At 43.4% G+C, this 20,645-nt stretch overlaps 2 long non-coding RNA genes across 3 annotated transcripts in view; one reads left to right on the forward strand and one right to left on the reverse strand.

Annotated features, from left to right (window-relative positions):
- LOC147014806 (uncharacterized) overlaps positions 1–5,420 on the forward strand; it is a 30,921-nt gene extending 25,501 nt beyond the window's left edge. Inside the window, exon 3 of the long non-coding RNA XR_015050917.1 lies at positions 5,121–5,420. This is a non-coding gene — a long non-coding RNA (uncharacterized LOC147014806). The remainder of the gene's footprint in view (positions 1–5,120) is intronic.
- An 863-nt stretch (positions 5,421–6,283) lies between these two features.
- LOC147014807 (uncharacterized) lies at positions 6,284–19,369 on the reverse strand. 2 transcript variants are annotated; one of them, XR_015050916.1, is made up of 3 exons: positions 19,043–19,369; positions 16,209–16,354; positions 6,284–7,022 (listed from the first exon to the last, which is right to left on the reverse strand). It is a non-coding gene; the product is annotated as an uncharacterized LOC147014807 (long non-coding RNA). The 2 variants fall into 2 exon arrangements; XR_015050915.1 differs by lacking the exon at positions 6,284–7,022 and adding an exon at positions 14,745–15,736.
- Positions 19,370–20,645: the final 1,276 nt, after the last annotated feature.

Consider the following 20,645-nt stretch of genomic DNA (forward strand, 5'->3'; position numbering starts at 1 on the left):
TCCTCTCTTGATTAATGGAGCTTCGTACACGTGCCGCATCACGGCTCAATATCTTCAGTGGGTTTTCACTCCATTCAACTGCAAAACTTATATTAATAATTATCGAACCCCTTTTGGGTTTGAATTCGGACTGACCGCACATGTGCAGAGGAGTGAAATTTTTTTTTTTTTTACTCTGTCTGCCTGCCTGGCCTTCAAACAAAATTGATAATTATTCCAAATGGGGAACACACTGTTATTAAGGATGTCATAAAGGACACACACAACAGTTACAAAGAACTAATGTAATGGATTAGATTGGGTGATGTCATAGACACTGAGCAAAATCACAATAAAACCAATAATTAATTTACTTATTTGCCTTTAAACCTTTATTTAAATTGAATTGTAAACTTGAAATCTGTAGAACACAAATCGGTTTCATAATAGTTCCAAGAACCATGCTATATATCCATACATAGCATGAGAAGGTGTGGCAGGTGAGAAGATACAGTATTGGGGTGAAGAAGAGACCACCTCGATGGCTATGTATGATACTACGATGCTGATTGAAGCTGCATTCTATGGTGATCAATCAAGCCTCCATCTCCGAAACTGTGACTCGTCATCTTATTACAGTGTATAAGGGTGATGTACAAGAATGCCTCAGTTGTGCTAAATTTCCAGTTTTTTCTTTCTAAACGATCTTTAAAATAATTATTTTATTAAAATTTAAGTATTGTATAGACTTAAATACTGCATGGGGAATCATGTTCTATGAACTCTATATAGTCCAATCTGTACTTCAATCTGGTGATGGAGAAGTGGCGAGAGCGTTGCCAGCCCTTTGGAGTAGACGAGTGGGCCCATTGCTATTTTGAACCAAATCTTCATTGGGCTTCACGCCCATGTAGCATGCATGCTGTTAAACTGCCTGAGCATTAGCTTGCCCTTTCACTAAGCCCAGATAGGCTTGGGCCAGATCGGGGATTATATGTTCATTATTATTATTGGCAATGCTACTACTATTATTATTGTTGTGAATATTATTAGTATTAATACTAGTGCGGACCCGTACATGCGTGCCCGTACGTGCGTGCAAAAAAATAAAAATAAATAAAAAGAAGAATTGTGAAGAATTGTGATGGCATACGTGCGGGCCCGTACGTGCAAAAAAAATTCAAACCTCGTGCCAGAAACAACCACACAGGCCATTCCTTCGCTCTCGCGTGCCCGTACATGCGTGGCCCTATGTGCAAAAAAAAATAAAAGAATAAACAAAAAGAAGAAGAATTGTGACGTCAATCGTGACGTCATAGCATCGTGTGCTGTCATTGGTTTGGTAAATAAATGGCCATAGCTTGGGAACCGCTTGGCAAGTTTCAATTAGATCGGACCAGTGGTTGTCGAGAAACAGCGGTCGCAGACACACAGACGTAAGATAGAGCGTGCACAGACACACACACACACACACACACACACACACACACACACACACACACACACACACACACACACACACACACACACACACACACACACAGTGCGTGCCCGTACGTGCGGGCCCGTACGTGGAAAAAAATTCAAACCGCGAGCCAGAAACAACCACACAGGCCATTCCTTCGCTCTCGCGTGCCCGTACGTGCGTGGCCGTACGTGAAAAAAAACAAACAAAAAAAACAATTGTCACGGCAATCGTGATGTCATAGCACCGTCTCCTGTCATTGGTTTGGTAAATAAATGGCCATAACTTGGGAACTGCTTGTCCGATTAATATCAAACCTTGCAAAGGCACATCCACAGGGCCCCAGCAATATACCTGGCAAGTTTCAATCAGATCAGACGAGTGGTTGTCGAGAAACAGCGGTCGCAGACACACACACAGACACACAGACACACAGACACACAGACACACAGACACACACACACACACACACACACACAGAACGTCACGTGTCAAGCGAGCAGCTCATGCTTCATCCGTTTCTTCTGCACGACGCCTTGCCTCGCGTCCAGTGTTGTCTGCCGAGCGAGCAACACGTGCTTCATCCGTTTCAACTGCACGACGCCTTGTCACGTGCGTAGCGTCGCGTGTCAAGCAAGCAGCTCGTGCTTCGTCCCATTCCATTGCACGTGCACGACGCGCAGCTTCGTTCGTTCGCGCTCATAAACGATGACTGGATTGGGGCATTGTTTCAATTAGATCGGACCAACCGTATCATAAATGGCCATAACTTTGGAAACACTTGGGAAACAGCTGAAACGGATGAAGAAGAACGATATCAAACCTTGAAAAGGCACACACTCAGGTCCCCAGCGTCAATTGTGACGTTATATCAAATGAAGAAGAATTGTGACGTCAATTGTGATACGTGCAAAAAAAAATAAATAAATAATTGTCACGTCAATCGTGATGTCATAGCACAGTGTCCTGTCATTGGTTTGGTAAATAAATGGCCCTAACTTGGGAACCACTTGTCGGATTAATATCAAACCTTGAAAAGGCACATCCTCAGGTTCCCAGCAATATACATGGCAAGTTTCAATTAGTTCGGACGAGTGGTTGTTGAGAAACAGCGGTCGCAGACACACAGACACACAGACAGACACACACACAAAGATTGCTGGAATTATAGATAGATATGATTTGTTACAATGTTATCAAAAAAAAAATTCATTCTGTAAATAGAATGTCATGCTCTTGAAGGACCTATGAAGCTGCTCTATACACCTTACATGGTGTGCGTTTAAAACATGGGGCATTCTTTTGGGTTCTTTGTAGTTAATTTGCCTAATTAACTCAGATCATGAAGCTCATTTCAGTGTATCACATTGCACATCAGAAAGCTCCAGTATTAAAACTCCATAAAAAAAAACATGCTTCACACACACACACACACACACACACACACACACACACACACACACACGATAAAACTATAATACCTGCTATATTAACTGGCAGGTACTTACATGCAATCACTCCATATGAGAGGAGAAGCAATTGAGGTAGTTAGTGGGCTTGAATATTTGGGGTCAACTATTGACTCATGTGGAGACATCTTGAAGAAGCCTGGTGTCTGCTTAATGGTTCATTTAAGGTGGCTGGCTTAAGATCTTAGGGTATTGGGTTTGAGTCCCTGATGTTCTCTTGAAATAACACCAAGTGGATTGACTCAGCCTGTCATCCTTCTGAGGTTGGCACAATGAGTACCAGCTTACTGCATTTCAGGGACACTGCATCAATGGTACAGCCGTGCTTCCAGACAAATGATGCAACCAGCAGCCATAGGCTGGATACAAAACAACAACACCATTTTGAAGGAAGTAAGTAACAGGATTGCTCGTGCCTCAAGTGCCTTTTGAGCACTGTGGGGACCCGTTTTTATGGACAGTGACCTTTGTTTGAAGACCAAGAGACTGCTCTACCATGCCGTGGTGCTTGGTGTACTGTTGTATGGAGCTGAGACATAGGCCAGATGGAAATGATTCAAGGAAACTGGAAGTTTTCCACAATCGATGCATCGGAAGCATTTTAGGAGTTACCAAGACTCACCAACGAGGATGGCACATCAGTATTGTACTGAAAGCTAAAATGTTAGGGATGGAGGAATCAATGGAAGATGCAATTGCAGCCAGGAGGCTATGTTGGCTTGGCAACCTTGCCCAGATGGATGATGATCATATTCCAAAGAAAGTCGATCCGATTTGGATGGTTGCAAAAACACCACCCATCACATGGAACAAAGTTCAGATGGAGGGATAAGTGAGAGAAGAAAACCTGAAAAGTTTAAACATCAAAGAGTGTGACTGGTTCCTAGCTGCCCAGTATAAAAATATTTTTGGAGAAAGAAATGTAAGGAGACATTAGATGCCTGTGCAGAGAGAAGAGTCGAGATGGACAGAACAAAGCTTGTTGCTGCCAGTCGAGAAGTGGAGGTTAACAGAAACACATATGCATGTGACATATACCAGAGATTCTTCAAACAACGGCAGCACATCACCAGACACAAGTGCCAGACAACTGGGAGACCTGTGAGAGTGAGAACCTAAAGCCAACGCCTTCCGTCTCAGTCTGCCTCATGACACAAGGGCATCATCCCTGAGATGGCTTTTTTTTCAAGGTGTGTGTGTGTGTGTGTGTGTGTGTGTGTGTGTGTGTGTGTGTGTGTGTGTGTGTGTGTGTGTGTGTGTGTGTGTGTGTGTGTGTGTGTGTGTGTGTGTGTGTGTGTGTGTGTGTGTGTGTGTGTGTGTGTGTGTGTGTGTGTGTGTGTGTGTGTGTGTGTGTGTGTGTGTGTGTGTGTGTGTGTGTGTGTGTGTGTGTGTGTGTGTGTGTGTGTGTGTGTGTTGTCTGCTGCACAGGGAACAGGGAGGAGTCTCATGCTCAAGTGTTTCCACCGTCACAGGTTGCCAATCCGGCAAAGTTGACAACTGGCCACACATCGCCCAGATGACCAACTCGGCCGTATCCAGGTGGACCCATCAAAAGATTCCAGTGCGAGCAAAGTATGCACAGAATTTAGGTTTCATTGTGATCCCCTTCAAAACACCCCCCTTGACTTTTGATACATTTCTTCCAACGCTTGCAAAGAGCTTGGAACATTGACCGTCAGCCATTCTTGGCAGCCTCCTACAACACCTTGATCACAGATGACTGCCGAAAGTGTCTGTGTCTGCGATCCAGTGAACTATAGACCTCGTCTCAAGATTGTTTTCCAGCTTCGTGTTGTTCTTGTTGTTTTTATATCGTATTTTCTCAACTTTTTGGGGCAACACTCGATGACTGCACCGTTGCACAGACTGCAAGTGACAATTTCTCCTTCACTTTAACAACTGACAAATCGAATGCCGAATACTCGGTTTTCTAACGCTCGTGTGCGCTCATGTGACCTGCACTTGCTGAGGTGTTGTTGACATAGAATATATGAAATCATAAAACCATGTCCATTTCCATTCATTCCTACGAGTCTAGGGTCTTCGAGCTTTTTGACCGGTTATTTGCATGCCTACACGAACATTGTGCAGATATCATGAAATCGTGAAATGCACGACTGGAGTGCAAGATCGTGCTTGTATACTATGGTGTCCACAATGTTTCGTCACTTCGGTAAAGCACTAACAGGTTTTCTTTTTCTTTTCAGACCCATTGGAAATATGTGACATCATACGATTCCAGAAGGCATGTTGGCTAGTTCGCCGTCAGGGATGCATTTCATCTTGTAACTCCTAAAATGCTCCGAAAAAAAAATGTCGCACAGAACCTGCCCATGAGAATGAGGGTGCCAACCGGATGTAACATCATAATTGAAGGTGCATGTAATGATGTAATGTAATAAAGGTGTCTGTACTGGAGATAAATCCTGAGTTACACGCAGGGGTGATGAGACACTGTGGACACGCAGTACATATGGTTTGACACGTAACTCGAGTTGTCTGAAGATGGGTGCAGAGTTTACAAATGGCTTATCCTCAAGCGAAATGGCTCACAGGTTTGACATCATGAGCCAACCACAAAAAGCAACACCTGTACTCACAGACTTAATATTTACCCAACGCGCACGAAACGAAAAGTGGGGTTCAGCCATTGCTTCACTGTGTCTGTCTGTGCGCAATTGTCAGTTTATGATCGAGGAACTACTTAATTTCAATTGCATTTTATATCTTGGAATATTAATTAGAATATGAATCGCAACACGAACTGAGCTGCAGACTAGCAGTAATTTGGCTCTGAATTTGGAGACTTGTGCAGAAGCTCATCCCGATATCACACGTCGCTTCGGGGAGTAAGGTAATCGTTTCACTTTGTCTGCCTGAAAGGCAAACAAAATTGAAAATCATTCCAAACAGGAAACTGTCTCGTTTTTAAGGATGTCATAAAGGACACAAACAAGCCTGGTGTTGGCACAGTGGTTAGGGCAGCGGCTTGGGATCCAAAAGGTCCTGAGTTCAAGACCCGTTGGGCCACTGAATTAATACACCAGGGGGTTGACTCAGCCTGTCATCCTTCCGAGGTCAGCGAAATGAGTACCAGTATACTGGGCCGGTGTATACCCCGGTTAAAATAGGTGTACCATATCCCTGTGTCATAATAGGCGATCAGGGTTGTGTCAGGAAGGGCATCCGGCGTAAAACATGTGCCAAATCACTATGCGGATCATACGGATGATCTGCTGTGGCGACCCCAAACGGGAGCAGCCGAAAGAAGAAGAAGATAAAGGACACAAATAACAGGCACAAAGAACTAATATAATGATACTTGTTAAACATGGTGGTGTAAAAGATGCTGCATCAATGGCGGTAAACATCCGAAAAATTTAATTTCATTTATTTTATTTTAAAATATACTCATACACTGTAGAACACAAATCGCCTTCTTTGCACTTTCAAAAACCTGTTTAGCAGCACATGGGCAAAATATATACCCGAGTGTTTCTCACCACTTTCTCGCTCACCGTTCGATCTGATTCTTCTGAATGTGGTTAAGGAAAACATGACTTCTCTTCGAACGTCAGAATGGTATACAGACATCGCTATACAGCATCATTGTCCAGAGGTGGTCGACTTCCATGCTGCCTGAGTCCTGCTCTGTTCGATTTTGTTTCTGGCTTTGCATATCCAATTGTACTTTAAATTCCTGTGAATTGGTTTGATTTGTTGTTTCTGGAAGGAGGTTATTCCAGTCTCTTATGGTATTAGGTATGTACAACTGTTAAGGTATGCCTTAGTGCTCCACTGGTGGGGCACAAAGCAGTTGGTGTTTCCTCTCCTGGAGCAGACTGCTTGCTTGACGTATGGTGGGATATCAATATCAACTTCATGGTGTACTGCTTTGTAGAACAGCATGAGCCTACTGAGCTGTCGTCGATGCTGCAATGAAGGCGACTCCGATTCAGCATTCAGACAAATATGTTGGTGCCTAGCTAGCACACACCTTTGTTCAGTGCAAAACGCAAAGCAACAGTTGAAAAGACCATTCACATGTCCTCCTTCTCAACACTGTGTGGGGTAAGGTGTTCCACAAACTCTCTTGTTTTTAGAGATTTCTGAAAAAAAACAAAAAAAACAATAATTTCCATGACTCAGTGAACTTCATATTTCCAAACATTACTCTCTCAATTTACTGCAAATAAAACCTTCTTGGTGACTTTTAAACAGCATTTAAAGCATGTGCTACACCATATGCCTGGTGTTGGCTTAATGGTTAGGGTGGTGGGCTTGGGATCCAAGGATCCTGAGTTCAAATCCCACTCGGTCGTTGAATCAATAGCAGGTGGGGTTGACTCTGCCTGTCATCCTTCTGAGGTCGGCAAAATGAGTGCCAGCTTGCTGGTATCCTGTGTTGGAGTGGTGACCCGTCCAGGATTGTGTCCAATAGCCAAGGAGACTGCTTCGGCAGCACCAACGCTCCGCACAGAGAATAGTTCCAATGGATGGATGCAAGACAATGTACACCAGGAAATGTTTATACTTAGCAAAGATAGAACAGTGGAGGTATAAAGGAGGTCAGAGGGATAACTTGGAGGTATGTGTGATCCGTTTGAACTGTCGAGCCTGGGTTCGAATCTCGACTCAGCTTTAAACGGTCATCCTGGTGATTTGCAGGCAGGGTGAGGCATCAATGTGTGTGCCGTCCCTCGGATGGACGTTAAACGTGACATCTTACCAGCATTAGTTGGTGGGTGCTAAATATCCCACGGTGTCTTTCACCAAGTGGAGGTAAGTTATTGCCGGCTCTCTGAGAAAATTACAAATTCCTGTCCAAATCACCTTCCTTTAAACGTCAGGTCACCAGCAAGTTGGGAAAAAATTGGGGATAAAAACGTTCCCTGGCCAACTTCATAAGAAGACAGAAATAATTGGGGCTGTTAAAGAAATAGTGCAATGGAGTAGAAATAAAAACAACAAGCTCTTATACAACTTCCGGAGATAATTGCCTTTTGGGATCTCTCGTTTGTATTGCCAATAAACAGAGAATGCAAAAACAATCTTTGTTGAGTAAACCAGTGAGTGGGAAAGCAAACTTTCAAACATCGTGTTTGAGTTGAAGGCTACCAGCATGTCACCGTTAAATGAACCATTGCTGCCCTTGCACAAGCTTGCCTGTGTAGTGGGGCAGATAACTGCAATTTTTGAGAGGAATCGTGCAAATGATGCATCAAATTTGGCACATTTGTTCTCCAGGGGATTCTAATCAAATCTGCCTGATTGGCCATTTGAAAATCCAAATTTTGAAAAAAAAAAAAAAAAAACTTCAAAAAAGTCAAGATCACAAATCAATGTTGGATGCTGCCTGAGATTGGTGAATGTTTCAGAAACACCATCAAAGACGTTCCAAGTCTGCCATGCTGTTTTTTTCCATTTACCGTGGGAGGCAGACAAGAAGTCACATCCAGTGAACGCATGGAAGTATGGGATCCCTCTAGCTTTCTCAGGCCCTATTGCAGAAACTACCTCATGGACTGGAATCCATCGCGCATTGGCTCCTTGGCCAAAGGCAATCCACATGTTCTCAAGACCTAGTTCCTGTAAGGATGGCAGTACAGATATTGCTATGACTAGTACGTCTGCGTCATTCGCCTTAATGATAATGGACTTGCTACCATCCGTCGTTGCATCCCTGGCGTGGACAAATATTCGAGTGTCAGCCTCTTCATGACAACATGGAGATACACCATCCAGTGACTTCCTTGTGTTGCTAATGGCATCTTCTCCTTTTGTGACAATGACTGTGCTTGTCGTCTGTGCTTCACACATCTTTTCCGCAAGGAAGTGAAACAGCTCAGTCTTGTTGCTGTCATCTCGAAGAAAGCTTCTCCAGTTACTTGGGGTCTTACTGGTTCCTGTCACTCTTCTTCTGATTCCTTGCCCCCTTTTCGACCTTGCCTCGGACTTCAGACTTGACTTCTTGTACACATCAAACACTACCGTCCACCCTCTCGTACCTGGCACCATAGGATTCCACATTTGAATCTTTAGCATAGTCATCAAATATCTTTGAAGTGCGTGGAGGTAGGGCATTGATAAGTGCTGAGCCATCAATGATGACTGCATCTCTCCTTGGTTCTCTGTCTGGGATGTTCACTTGCGCTTCAATAATTTCAGCCAGCTGTGACTTCAAATTTTTTTTTTTTCAAATTTTTCAAAATTTGGATTTTCAAATGGCCATTTGGGCAGATTTGATCAGAAAGCCCTGCAGAACAGAAATGCCAAATTTGATGCTTGTATCATAATTTGCACGATTTTTCTACTATCTACTACACTAGTGTAAGCTGCTCAGTAAAGAGAATTGGTGTCAACATAACTAAAAATGATCACATTCAAAACTAGAACGACCCTCGGTGAAGTGCTACATATCTCCGCCAGGCTGAAAAGGTTACCTTTTGGATCCCACTGATAGGCCGGATCTGGATTCGGACATCAACCAAAATCGAATCGATTTGTTCTTGTAACCTACCCAACTCGTCCAACTAGGTTTTCCCAAATCCGTCCACAACGTTTTGAAATATCATGCTATATATCGTTTTCGGCCCATGTCTGATCAATGAATGGTGATGCAGAATCACTTTAAAAAAAACTAGAAGGGCATTCGGTGGAGTGCATACCTCCACCACATAATGCCTGATCCACGAGAATATATCGGGCCCATTACATTTTTGAAATCTCATGCTATACAGTACTATATCGTTTTTGGCCCCATCTCTCAATGGTGAAGAATCACTTTTAAAATGAAATAATTCTCGTATCCAGATCAGATTCGGATCTTCACCAAAATCAAATCAATTCGTCCTTGCTACACACCAAACCTGTCCACCACGTTTCCTCCGAATCCATCCACAACGTTTTGAGATATTGTGCTATATATCGGTTTAGCCCTATCTCTCAATAATGAAGAATCACTTAAAAAATTATTAGATCCGCAACCGGATCTTCACCAAAATTGAATAAATTCTTCCTTGTCAAAGACCCAACGTGTCCAATAAGTTTCATCCGAATCCGTCGACAACTTTTTGAGATGTCGTGCAATATATCGTTTTTGGCCATCTCTCTCAATGGTGAAGAATCACTTAAAATTCTAGTAGTCAGATCCGGATCCGGATCTTCACCAAAATCCAATCAGTTCGTCCTTGTCACACACCCAAACTGTCCACAAAATTTCATCCGAATCTGTCCACAACTTTTTGAGATATCCTGTACACAAACAGACAGAAAGGGGTGAAAACAACCTCCTTCACCTTTGGTGGCGGAGGTAATTATCCGATCTGGATGGTCACCAAAATCGAATCAATTCGTCCTTGTTGCACACCAAACCTGTCCTCCAATTTTCGTCCAAATCCGTCTGTAACTTTTTGAGATTATCATTTTTGATTATCATTAATTATCATTTTTGGCCCCGTGTCTGATCAATGGTGAATAATCAATTTTAAAATTCTCATATCCAGATCTTCACAAAAAAGCAAATCAATTTGTCCTTGTCGCCCCCCCCCCTCCCCCCAACATGTCCTCCAAGTTTCGTCTGAATCCGTTCATAACTTTTTGAGATAACCTGCTCACAAACAAAAAGGGATGAATACATATTATACAAAACCAATTATGACGTTTGAAACAAGGTTGATGAAACTGTGATCAGACCCCCCCCCCCCTCGAAGTAAGCCTCGATGTACAATGGAAATAAAGAGTTAATATCGTGGCTTTTTGGTGGCATTGCAAAGATGAAGAAGAGCACAAACGAAACAATGGTAATGCTCATAATGGCTGCTTTGAAGGCCAAGGTCCAATAAGCAGTCTTAAAACCCCCCTTTGAAATCACTCTCAACGTAGAGTTATGACAACCCAAAGTAATGTCATTGGTCTTCTACACGTCATCACTGAACTTTCTTGTGAGAGGGCCGGTTATGAAATATATTTATATAAATCGAAAAAGGCATTTTTAAGAATCCCCTTTTCTTATGAAATGATTTTTCTTTTAACTGATCTTAAAAGGCATTTCGTTGAACAGATGCCGGGTCTTTGCGTCCTTTCATCTTCGTCTTTCCGACAAGTGGCTCCAGGCTGGAAAAATGTCTTCAAGCCTCGCTGTCATATGTCCAACATTTATTCTCAACATGAACCTTTTCGCCGAGATTTTTTTCCTCTCGAGGTCATTAACGAATACACATTCTGCCTTCGATCTGGTTTAAAGGCATTCAGGTAACGAGTTTGACAACCAACGGTGCAGTTTGCTGGAGGCTCCTTCGGTCCATCTGGTAATGCTTTGCCTTTGTCGTGTCATGTTGGCTTAACCCTCGACACGAAGCTTCCTCCCACACGTCAGTCTCAATCGCTCCGCATTTTGGGGTGCTTGGATGGGTGGGTGGAGGGACGGTTGGATGGATGGATGGTTGGATGAATGAGGGGGTGGAAGGATGGATTGATGGAAGGATGGATTGATGAATGGACGGATGATTGAGTGGGTGGAGGGATGGATGGATGAATGAGTAGAAGGATGGGTGGATGGATTGATGAATGGACAGTTGGTTGAGTGGGTGGGTGGAGGGATGGTTGGATTTATGGATGCTTGGATTGACGAGTTGGTGGAAGGATGGGTGGATGGATTGATCGATAAGTGAACGGTTGGTTGAGTGGGTGGGTGGAGGGATTGATGGACGGATGGATCGACAAGTGAACGGTTGGTTGAGTGGGTGGATGGATGATTATGTGGACGGATGGATGGATGGATGGTACACCAACGTGTAGATTTTTAAATGTTGGTGGAAACTCTTAAAGCAACAATTAAATCACCTCGTGCCAACATTTCTGATTTCATCACACATATAGCATTGGAAGACCGCTCCAGTCGACCAACATGAACCTCACGGTAGTTCCTTGAACTAGGATGAAGACCTTTGACGATTGATTGTTATTCAAGGATCCTGGTATTAATTTGCAATTGGTCACTGGCTTCAACACCAATACAAATTTTTATTACGGACTCTCGGCATCAAAAAATCTACAGTGCCTTCAGGAAGTATTCACACTCCTTGATTTTTGTCACTTTTTTGTGTTATAGCCTGAATTTAAAAAGGATGAAATTTAATTTTTTTTTGTCACCGATCTACACAAAATACCCCATAATGACAAAGTGAAAACATGTTTATAGAATTTTTTCCAAATTAATTGAAAATATAAAGCTGAAATATCTTGTGTCAATAAATATTCAACCCTCTTTGCTATGACACTCCAAATTGAGCTCAGGTGCATTCAATTTCCTTCGATCATCCTTAAGATGTCTCCACAACGTGATCGGAGTCCACCTGTGGCCAATTCAATTTATTGGACATGATTTAGAAAGAAACACACCTTTCTATATAGGGCCCCATAGTTGACAGTGCATGTCAGAACAGAAACTCGACCATGAAGTCCATGGAACTGTCCGTGCAACTCCAAGATAGAATTATGAGGAGCCATTGATCTGGTTAGGTTAGGTATGGGAGCATGCACCAGAGCAGCACGTCAGTGTCCACTTTCCACTGGTATTCCAGGGCCTCCATCTGGCAATCCTCCAGGCAGGTACCCGACCCATCCCCATCTCCTTGAGATGCCAATCAACCTGCTGCAACCATGAGGCATGCAGTCATTCCATGGGCCTCCTCCACTCATGAGGATCCCTCGCTGAGAGAATTTGGTAAACAGGAGCAACATCAGGAAATTGAGCCACATGTTCATACAGCCGCATCTGATAAACACACACCATCCATCCACTGGGAACATACTCTGTGCAGAGCAATGGTACTATCTAAGCAGTCTCCTTGGCTATTGGGCACACATGTGGACAGGACGCCACTCCGACACACGACACCAGCAAGCTGACACTCATTTTGCCAACCTCGGAAGGATGACAGGCAGAGTCAACCCCACCTGGTGTTAATTCAACAGCCGAGTGGGATTTGAACTCAAGAACCTAGGATCCCAAGCCCTACACCCGAACCATTAATACAGACACCATACACAGAACAAATCTCATTCGAGTCTCTCTCAGCAACTGCTCATTGGACACAAAGTCTGACCAGTGATAGCCAAGGATTCTCTGAAGAGACCTGGCACTGAAGGAGTTAAGGCATTGTCTCAGATCCTTTGTCAGAGTCCAAGTCTCACATCCGAAGAGCAAGATTAGAAGCACCAAGGACCTGAAGACTCGGACTTTCATCCTCCTGCATAGGTACCAACAGCGCCACAACCCATGATCCAGTGAATCCATGACTCTCCAAGCCTGACCCAGACGTCTATTGACATCGAGCTCACAGCCAGCAGAGACATGAATATCACTGCCAAGGGAAGTGAATCTCTCAGTGACCTCAACATCCTCACCACAAACAGGTACAGGCAAGATGGCAGCATCCAATATGTCATTGAAAGCCGAGATCGTTATAGATCTGGGGAAGGGTATACAACAATTTCTAGTGTTGAAAGTTCCCAAGAGCATAGTGATTTCCATCATTAGGAAATTGAAAGAATATGGAACAACCCAGACTCTTCCGAGAGCTGGCTGTCTGACAAAACTGAGTAAGTGGGCAGGCAAGAAGGACCTTGGTCAGGTCGGTGACCAATAACCCAATGATCATTCTGACAGAACTACAAAGTTCCTTGGCAGAGATGGGAGAACCTGCCAGAAGGCCAACAGTCTCTGGAGCACTTCTCAAATCTCAGCTTCATGGAAGAGTGACCAGACAGAAGCCACTCCTGAGAAAAAGGCACATGACAACATGCCTGGAATTTGCAAAAAGGTATGTAACATACTCTGAGAGCATGAGGCAAAATATTCTGTGGTCTAACGAGATGAAAATTGAACTCTTTGGCCTGAATGCAAAGCGCTACATCTGGTGGAAAACAATCACAGCTTATCACCCATCTAACATCATCCCTATATTGAAGCATTATGGTAGCAGCATCAAGCTATGGGGATGCTTTTCAGCGGCAGGGACTGTGAGACTTGTAAGGTTCGAGGGACCAATGAATGGAGCCAAATACAGGCAAATCCTTAAGGAGAACCTGCTTCAGAGTGCAAAAGAACTTCGACTCTGCGGTGCAGATTTACATTCCAAAAGGTCAATGACCCCAATTATAAAGCCAAAACAACACTAGAATGGCTTCAGAACAAGAAAGTGAAAGTCCTTGAGTGGCCCAGCCAAAGCTCCAGACATCAATCCTATTGAGAATCTGTGGAAAGAATTGAAGATTACTATTCACTGATACTCCCTATGCAACTCGACAAGGCTTGAGAAAATCTGCCAGGAAGAACAGGAGAAAATCCCCAAATCCAAATCTACAAAGCTGATACAGACATACCCAAGAAGACTCGAAGCTGTAATCGCTGTCGAAGGCAGTTCAAAGTGTTGACTCGGGCGGTTGAATACTTGACACAAGACATTTCAGCTTTTTATCTGTTAATTGATTTGTAAAAATTTCTAAAACCATGTTTTTACTTTGTCATTATGGGGCATTTTGTGGAGATCAGTGACAAAAAATATATATTAAATCCATTTTTAAATTCAGGGTGCACCACAACAAAATGTGAAAAAAGTCGAGGGGTGAATACTTTCTGAAGGCACTATATATATATATATATATATATATATATATATATATATATATATATATATATATATATATATATATATATATATATATAATTATCAAACAACACTTTCAAATGGAGAACCTCACCACCATTAGAGCATTTCAATTGCATCAGATGTGGCAATAAATGTGATTGTTGCTCCCATCTTGCTGGCTTGATGACAGAAGATCCTATTTGCATTTTTGCCATCTTCAAGCTTTTGGGTTCAATTGGCTTCTAGCTTTGATTGGTGAACCAATTCAGTGACCCAATATGTAAATTTTTCAAATTTATTACTTTATCTTCTCCATATTCTCATAATAAAGCTGTATGTGACCTGCTTGCAAGACTTCCGAGCGTGCGCAAGCCTTTTCAGTCCGAACATCATGTGACTATGCCTGGTGTTGGTTTATGGTTAGGGTGGTGGGCTTGGGATCCTCGCTTCCTGAGTTCAAATCCCCCTTGGATGTTGAATTAATACCAGGTGGGGTTTACTCTGCCTGTCACCCTTCCGAAGTCGGCAAAAATGAGTGCCAGCTTCCTGGTATACTGTGTCGGTGTGGTGACCTGTCCAGGATTGTGCTCAATAGCCAAAGAGACTGCTTAAGCAGCACCAATGCTCTACACAGACTATGGTCACAATGGATGGATCATGTGACTGTCACATCGTCAGTTCTTATTGGTTACACCTGATAACCAATTGAGTGGCTTCTTCTTGAGTGAGCTTGTGGAATGGAGCGTTTGATTTCAGCGGTTCCTCATAACGACTCAACAGGATCTCTTCAAAATTCCACGCATCATTGGGTTGTTCTCATAAAGCAAATAATGCAGGGACTTCAAGCTCTTGGCTTTAACGTTCCATTCTAGTATATATAACCAAACTAGCATTCCACCTCATACTTTTTCTTGTTAACTCAGCCATTTTGGTTTGATTTCTCCAATCTTTTTCACATCGACAATACTGACAAGAACCGGTATTCTGATTTATTTTTGCGGACTACTTTCGGCCACCTGGATGTTACATTTGTATATCAACTTCCTTTTTGAGCATCGCCACGATGTGGTGACTCTCCATATCGAGGACCATGGTTGGCTATCAACGGATCTGTGCTCCACTGCCTTCTTCATGGCGATCTTCGGATTTCCGCCGTCTGCACTTCCGATCTGTGGTGAGTTGGAAGTTTTGTGTCTGGATTGCTATATCACAGCATACGGAATACAACAAATCACACAATTCAATTCCTACAAAGATTTGTCGAAAATTTGATCACAAAAACTCAAAAAAGGTATGGCCCAGACCGACACACATTATTAGTCCGTCTCCCATGTAGCGATTCCAAGCCCGTCTCCCGCTGCGTGCGGGACGGACTAATAATTTAAGTGTTGGGAAAGCTTCGAGGGGCATTCAAAACCTTTTATCAATGAGAGAGTTCATAGAAAACTATATTCCATGCAATGTTCAATTACATACTTCAATTTTAATAAAATAATGATTTTAAAGATCGCAAAGAGGCAAACTGCAGCATCTGCCACCCATTTCCACCTGTCCAGCTGGCTGCAGACTTCCAAGAAAGGAGTGGTGCCGCCTGAACAGACTGCATACAGGCATTGGATGCTTTAAGGCATGCATGTGTACCTGGGACCTGGCTGACACAGCAAGCTGTGATTGTGGAGAGCCCCAGACTGCAGACCACTTGATGGAAGAGTGTCCCATCTACCGGTTTTTCAGAGGTTGGAACGCTCTTGCACAGCTCGATCAGCAGACCCGAGAATGACTGAGATCTGCTGGGTGTACATGTTGAATGACTGACGATCATGCCATTCGAAAGATCGTTTAAAAAAAAATCCAGAAGTTTAGCATGATGAAGGAGTCTTATACACCACCACAAAAACCACCCTTATACACCAACCTATATAACATTTCCAAGTACTGCAAAACTGGAGGTTCTTGGAAGTATGATGAAGGCGATTTGTGTTCTACAGTGTTAAAGCATACGATTCAATTTAAAGGTTTAAAGATGCTTGAAAGCATATTAATTAATTAATTGCGGGTTTTTCCGCCTTTTTACCCAGTGTAAACAACACCACCTTATCTAACATGTTACTTTCATTATTTGTGCCTGTGGCATGTGTCCATTAGAACATCCTTAAAAAAAATTAAAAAATAAAATAAAAAAGTAAATTTTCTGTTTGGAATGATTTTCAATTTTGTTTATGTGCCAGACAGGCAGACAGAGTGTAAATATTATCTCACCCCTGTCTGCACATGTGCGATCGGGAGGAATTCAAAAGCACTGTATGGTAAAACGGCAAACTTGTCTTCCGATTCGTGTTCAAAGTATAACATTCAATATAAATAAGCTGTTCCTCGATCATAAACTAATGATCATAGAGTGATAAGACAGACAGACAGTCGGATGGACGGACATGAACCAATTGCTAAACCCCACTTTCGCTTTGCGTGCGTGGAGTAATTACCTTGTTGACCGTCTTGAATCAATTTGCAGCATTGTTAACCACAGCAAGCATTGCCAGGTGCACAACTTACTGCCCGTTCTTCACAAAACATCCATAACAAACCGATCGAGTACACACACCAATTTTATATCGCTGTGATCCTGATTCTGATGTACCATACTCTGTTACAGAGCATCAGTGCTGCTGAAGCAGTTACTTGGCAAGGGTTACACTGGGTGGTTTGCCATTGCCCTCCCAGCAGTTGTTAGGACAGGGATTTTGAATGGCCATGGTCCCAGTGATAACTCGCTTACTCTTCCCAAAGGACACCATGGGATCTTTAATGTCCACGAACTAATGCCGGCAGATGGGATACCCGTTTAACATCCATCCGAGGGACGGCACACACATTGATGAATCACCCTGCCTGTGAAATACCAGGACAGTTTATAGCTGGGTCAGGATTCAAACCCAGGCGAGATAGCTTGGAGGTGAGTGTGCGTACCTCTAGGCCGTCCTGCTGGTCCTCCCTGTGATTACGAGTACATTTTGAGAGACAACCATACAGGTATCATAAAGTGAGCCAATTGATAAAAGGTCACCTAAATAGCTGAGTGACCTCGTTTGTCACCTCGGACCTGGAACAAGTTCTGTTGATACAGACAAATGGACAGATGATCAGACCTTACTACCATTTATGAATATTACATTTTCAGACTTTAAGTCTCATTCTGAAGAGGAACAAACTGATTTAAAGCTAAAGCAAAGAATCCCTTTTGTGCAGTTTTTACAACATGCAAGATTGACAATAATTCACCTTGAGGTATGCATGCTCAACTCTGAGCTGCGAGCCTGGGTTTGAATCCTGACACAGCTATAAACTGCCACCCTGGTGTTTCGCACGTACAGCAAGGTACCAATGTTTGTGCCGTCCATCAGATAGATGTTAAACCGGCAGAACCCTCGACCAATACCAGTCGTTGGTGAAAAGTGGGTGGGTTATCATTGGCACCCAGAATAAATCACAAATGCCTACCTAAATTGCAGGTAGGAAGTGTGGGCAGAAAATTACCTTGTGTGATTTGTGTTCCAGTATATAATTCAGTTTAAATAAAGGTTTTAAAGAGGTTTAAAGGTGTATAAATAAATTCTGGGTTTTCCCTCCGTTTTTCATACATCACCCTATTTAACAAGTTACATGAGTCATTTGTAATTGTTGTACATGTCCTTTATGATGTCCTTAAAAACAGTAAGTTTCCTGTTTGGAAATTTTGTTAGACGACCAGGCAGCCAGACAGACTAAAAGAAAAACTCACTCCTCTCTGGGTATGTGCGATTGTGATGAATTCAGAGCCAAAGTACTGTAAAACGGCAAACTTGTCCTATTCATGCTGAAAATATTGTTGTGGGCCGGGGTTCGGTGACGATAAACGACCACTAGGTGGAGCAGCGGAGTCGTCTCCCACCGAGCACCAGCAATTTAGGTCGTGACTCTCGGATAAGTCCGAGAGTTCACGGGTCCCTGAGCGGATCGTGGTCGCCAATATTTTGATGGCGTGGGGTATGGTTAATTGCCTAATTTCAATATACGTAAATACCCACGTCGTCCAACTACCGGGGAAAAACCACACGATCGGCCAACTTTGTCCGAATCGAGTCGCTATCACCGACTCGGATCCGGCGTAACCGAGTGGAAGTTACCAAAGCCGTGCCGGACCAAATGAACAATTTACGGCACGAACGGCCTTACCAATTCTCAATACGCACCATGCTAGGCCAATGGAGGAAAGCACAGAAAACGAGCTGGTACATTTAACAGGGGTTTATTTATAACAATAATCGGGGAGGGGAAGCACACGAAGAGCAGAATTATCACGAATAAAAGGCAGGCGATTTACAATGAGCAAAAGCACTGAACAATCCCACTTAAAGATGGGGCCCACGGACACGCACACACACACAAAAGAAACTGGACCCCGTGGGTCTTTAGTCGGTAGAGCCGGGCTAGGGTACCTGTCCCGCCTCGTGCGGTCACATCGACTCCAAAAACCACCACAGTGGGACTCGAACCCACGACCCGAAGTCCACGGCCCACAACCCTGGCTGCTCGAGCACCACCACACTGTTCAGTCACCACCACCACGGTGAGCCACCGCAAAGGACCGCAGACCGCTAGAACCACGACCGCCGACTGCTAATCGAGACCAAGACCGCAGACCGCTATCGCAACGATCCTGCAGAACCCACTCGTCCTGACCACCACACCCCTCTTCTTGAGGTGGGAGGGGTTTCTTTTCCTTGCCACTCGCCTCCTGATTGGACGGTCAGTTGTCAGGCGACTCGTGGCGGCCCTTCATTGGTCAGGCCGAACACTCCATGTGGCTAAGGTGGAGCCAGCCCTGAGGTGACGAAACCTCCGCTCACGTCTGTGGTCCCGAACACGTGCATAATGGCGACCGGGTCGAGTGGGGGACGGTGGCATTGTTGGTGTTGATGAGGATATAATAAACCTGACTATAAAATAACTTCACAGCACACACATATAATTCCCATTAGACAAAAGGTAGGATTCCAACTATAAACACATACTTATCGAAATAACTGAACTACGGGGACTCTGGCTGCTTGTGTGCACAAGGTTTCCAAATCCATCACAATATAACATTCGATCTTAATAAGTTTTTTTTTTCTCGATCATAAACTGATGACAAACCGACAGATGGACGTAAACCAACTGCTTAACCGCACTTTTCGCTTCGCGTGCAAGGGCTGAGACATGGTATAGTAACAGACATGTCAACGTCTATTTCATGACGTCTCTCTATCAGATAGACATTAAACTGGGCGTCCGATCTGCTGGCATTAGTTGGTGGAGATTAAAGATCCCCACGGTATCTTTTACAAAGAGTGGGCGAGGTATCGCCTACACCTTGGCCAAAATTACAAATTCCTGCTCTAACCTACAGGAAGGAGGCACTGCATCAGCGGCACAGCCACACTCTCAGAAAGGATGCAACCAGCAGCCACATGCCTCATACGAAATGTATGAAATGCATAAATATAAGATTAAGTAAGAAAATGTCTTTCATTATTAATTATATATTCTTATGTATTGGAAAATAGAAAATCCCTCATTCGTGCAACTTTTTTGAATGTCCCACGAAGCTACCTCAAACATTTGTTTGTTAATGCTGGAGGACAAGGTTTTTGTGAAAAGAGCAGACACACTTGGAATGTATACAAATAAACCGGGCACATGCACAGCCAAACTCGTATGACGTCACGTATCGTGTAATATCACCTCTTCACCTCGCTCCACCCAAGAAGCATCGACCAATCAGTGACTGAGGATGGGCTGAGACCGAGACCAACAGGAGCATGTAGTTCTTCTCTGATGGGTGCAATCGCTATCCCTTTGATGACCCCTAGTGGAATTTCAACGTAAAATTACATTGTGATTATATATATTTTCTGAAAACGCGAAAATGGGCGAATAAAACTGTGATGTATTGTGAGTTAATTTATAATAATCATTGTTATAAAGGACAACTGTTCATTTTAACTAAAGTTTTGAATATCTATTTCAAGACCAATATTTGGATAACATTTCTCTACC

This window comes from Eptatretus burgeri, chromosome 13 (genome assembly GCF_056783735.1).
Source record: "Eptatretus burgeri isolate ZD-2024b chromosome 13, Ebu_testis_v1, whole genome shotgun sequence".
In the NCBI taxonomy this organism is placed as follows: domain Eukaryota; kingdom Metazoa; phylum Chordata; class Myxini; order Myxiniformes; family Myxinidae; genus Eptatretus; species Eptatretus burgeri.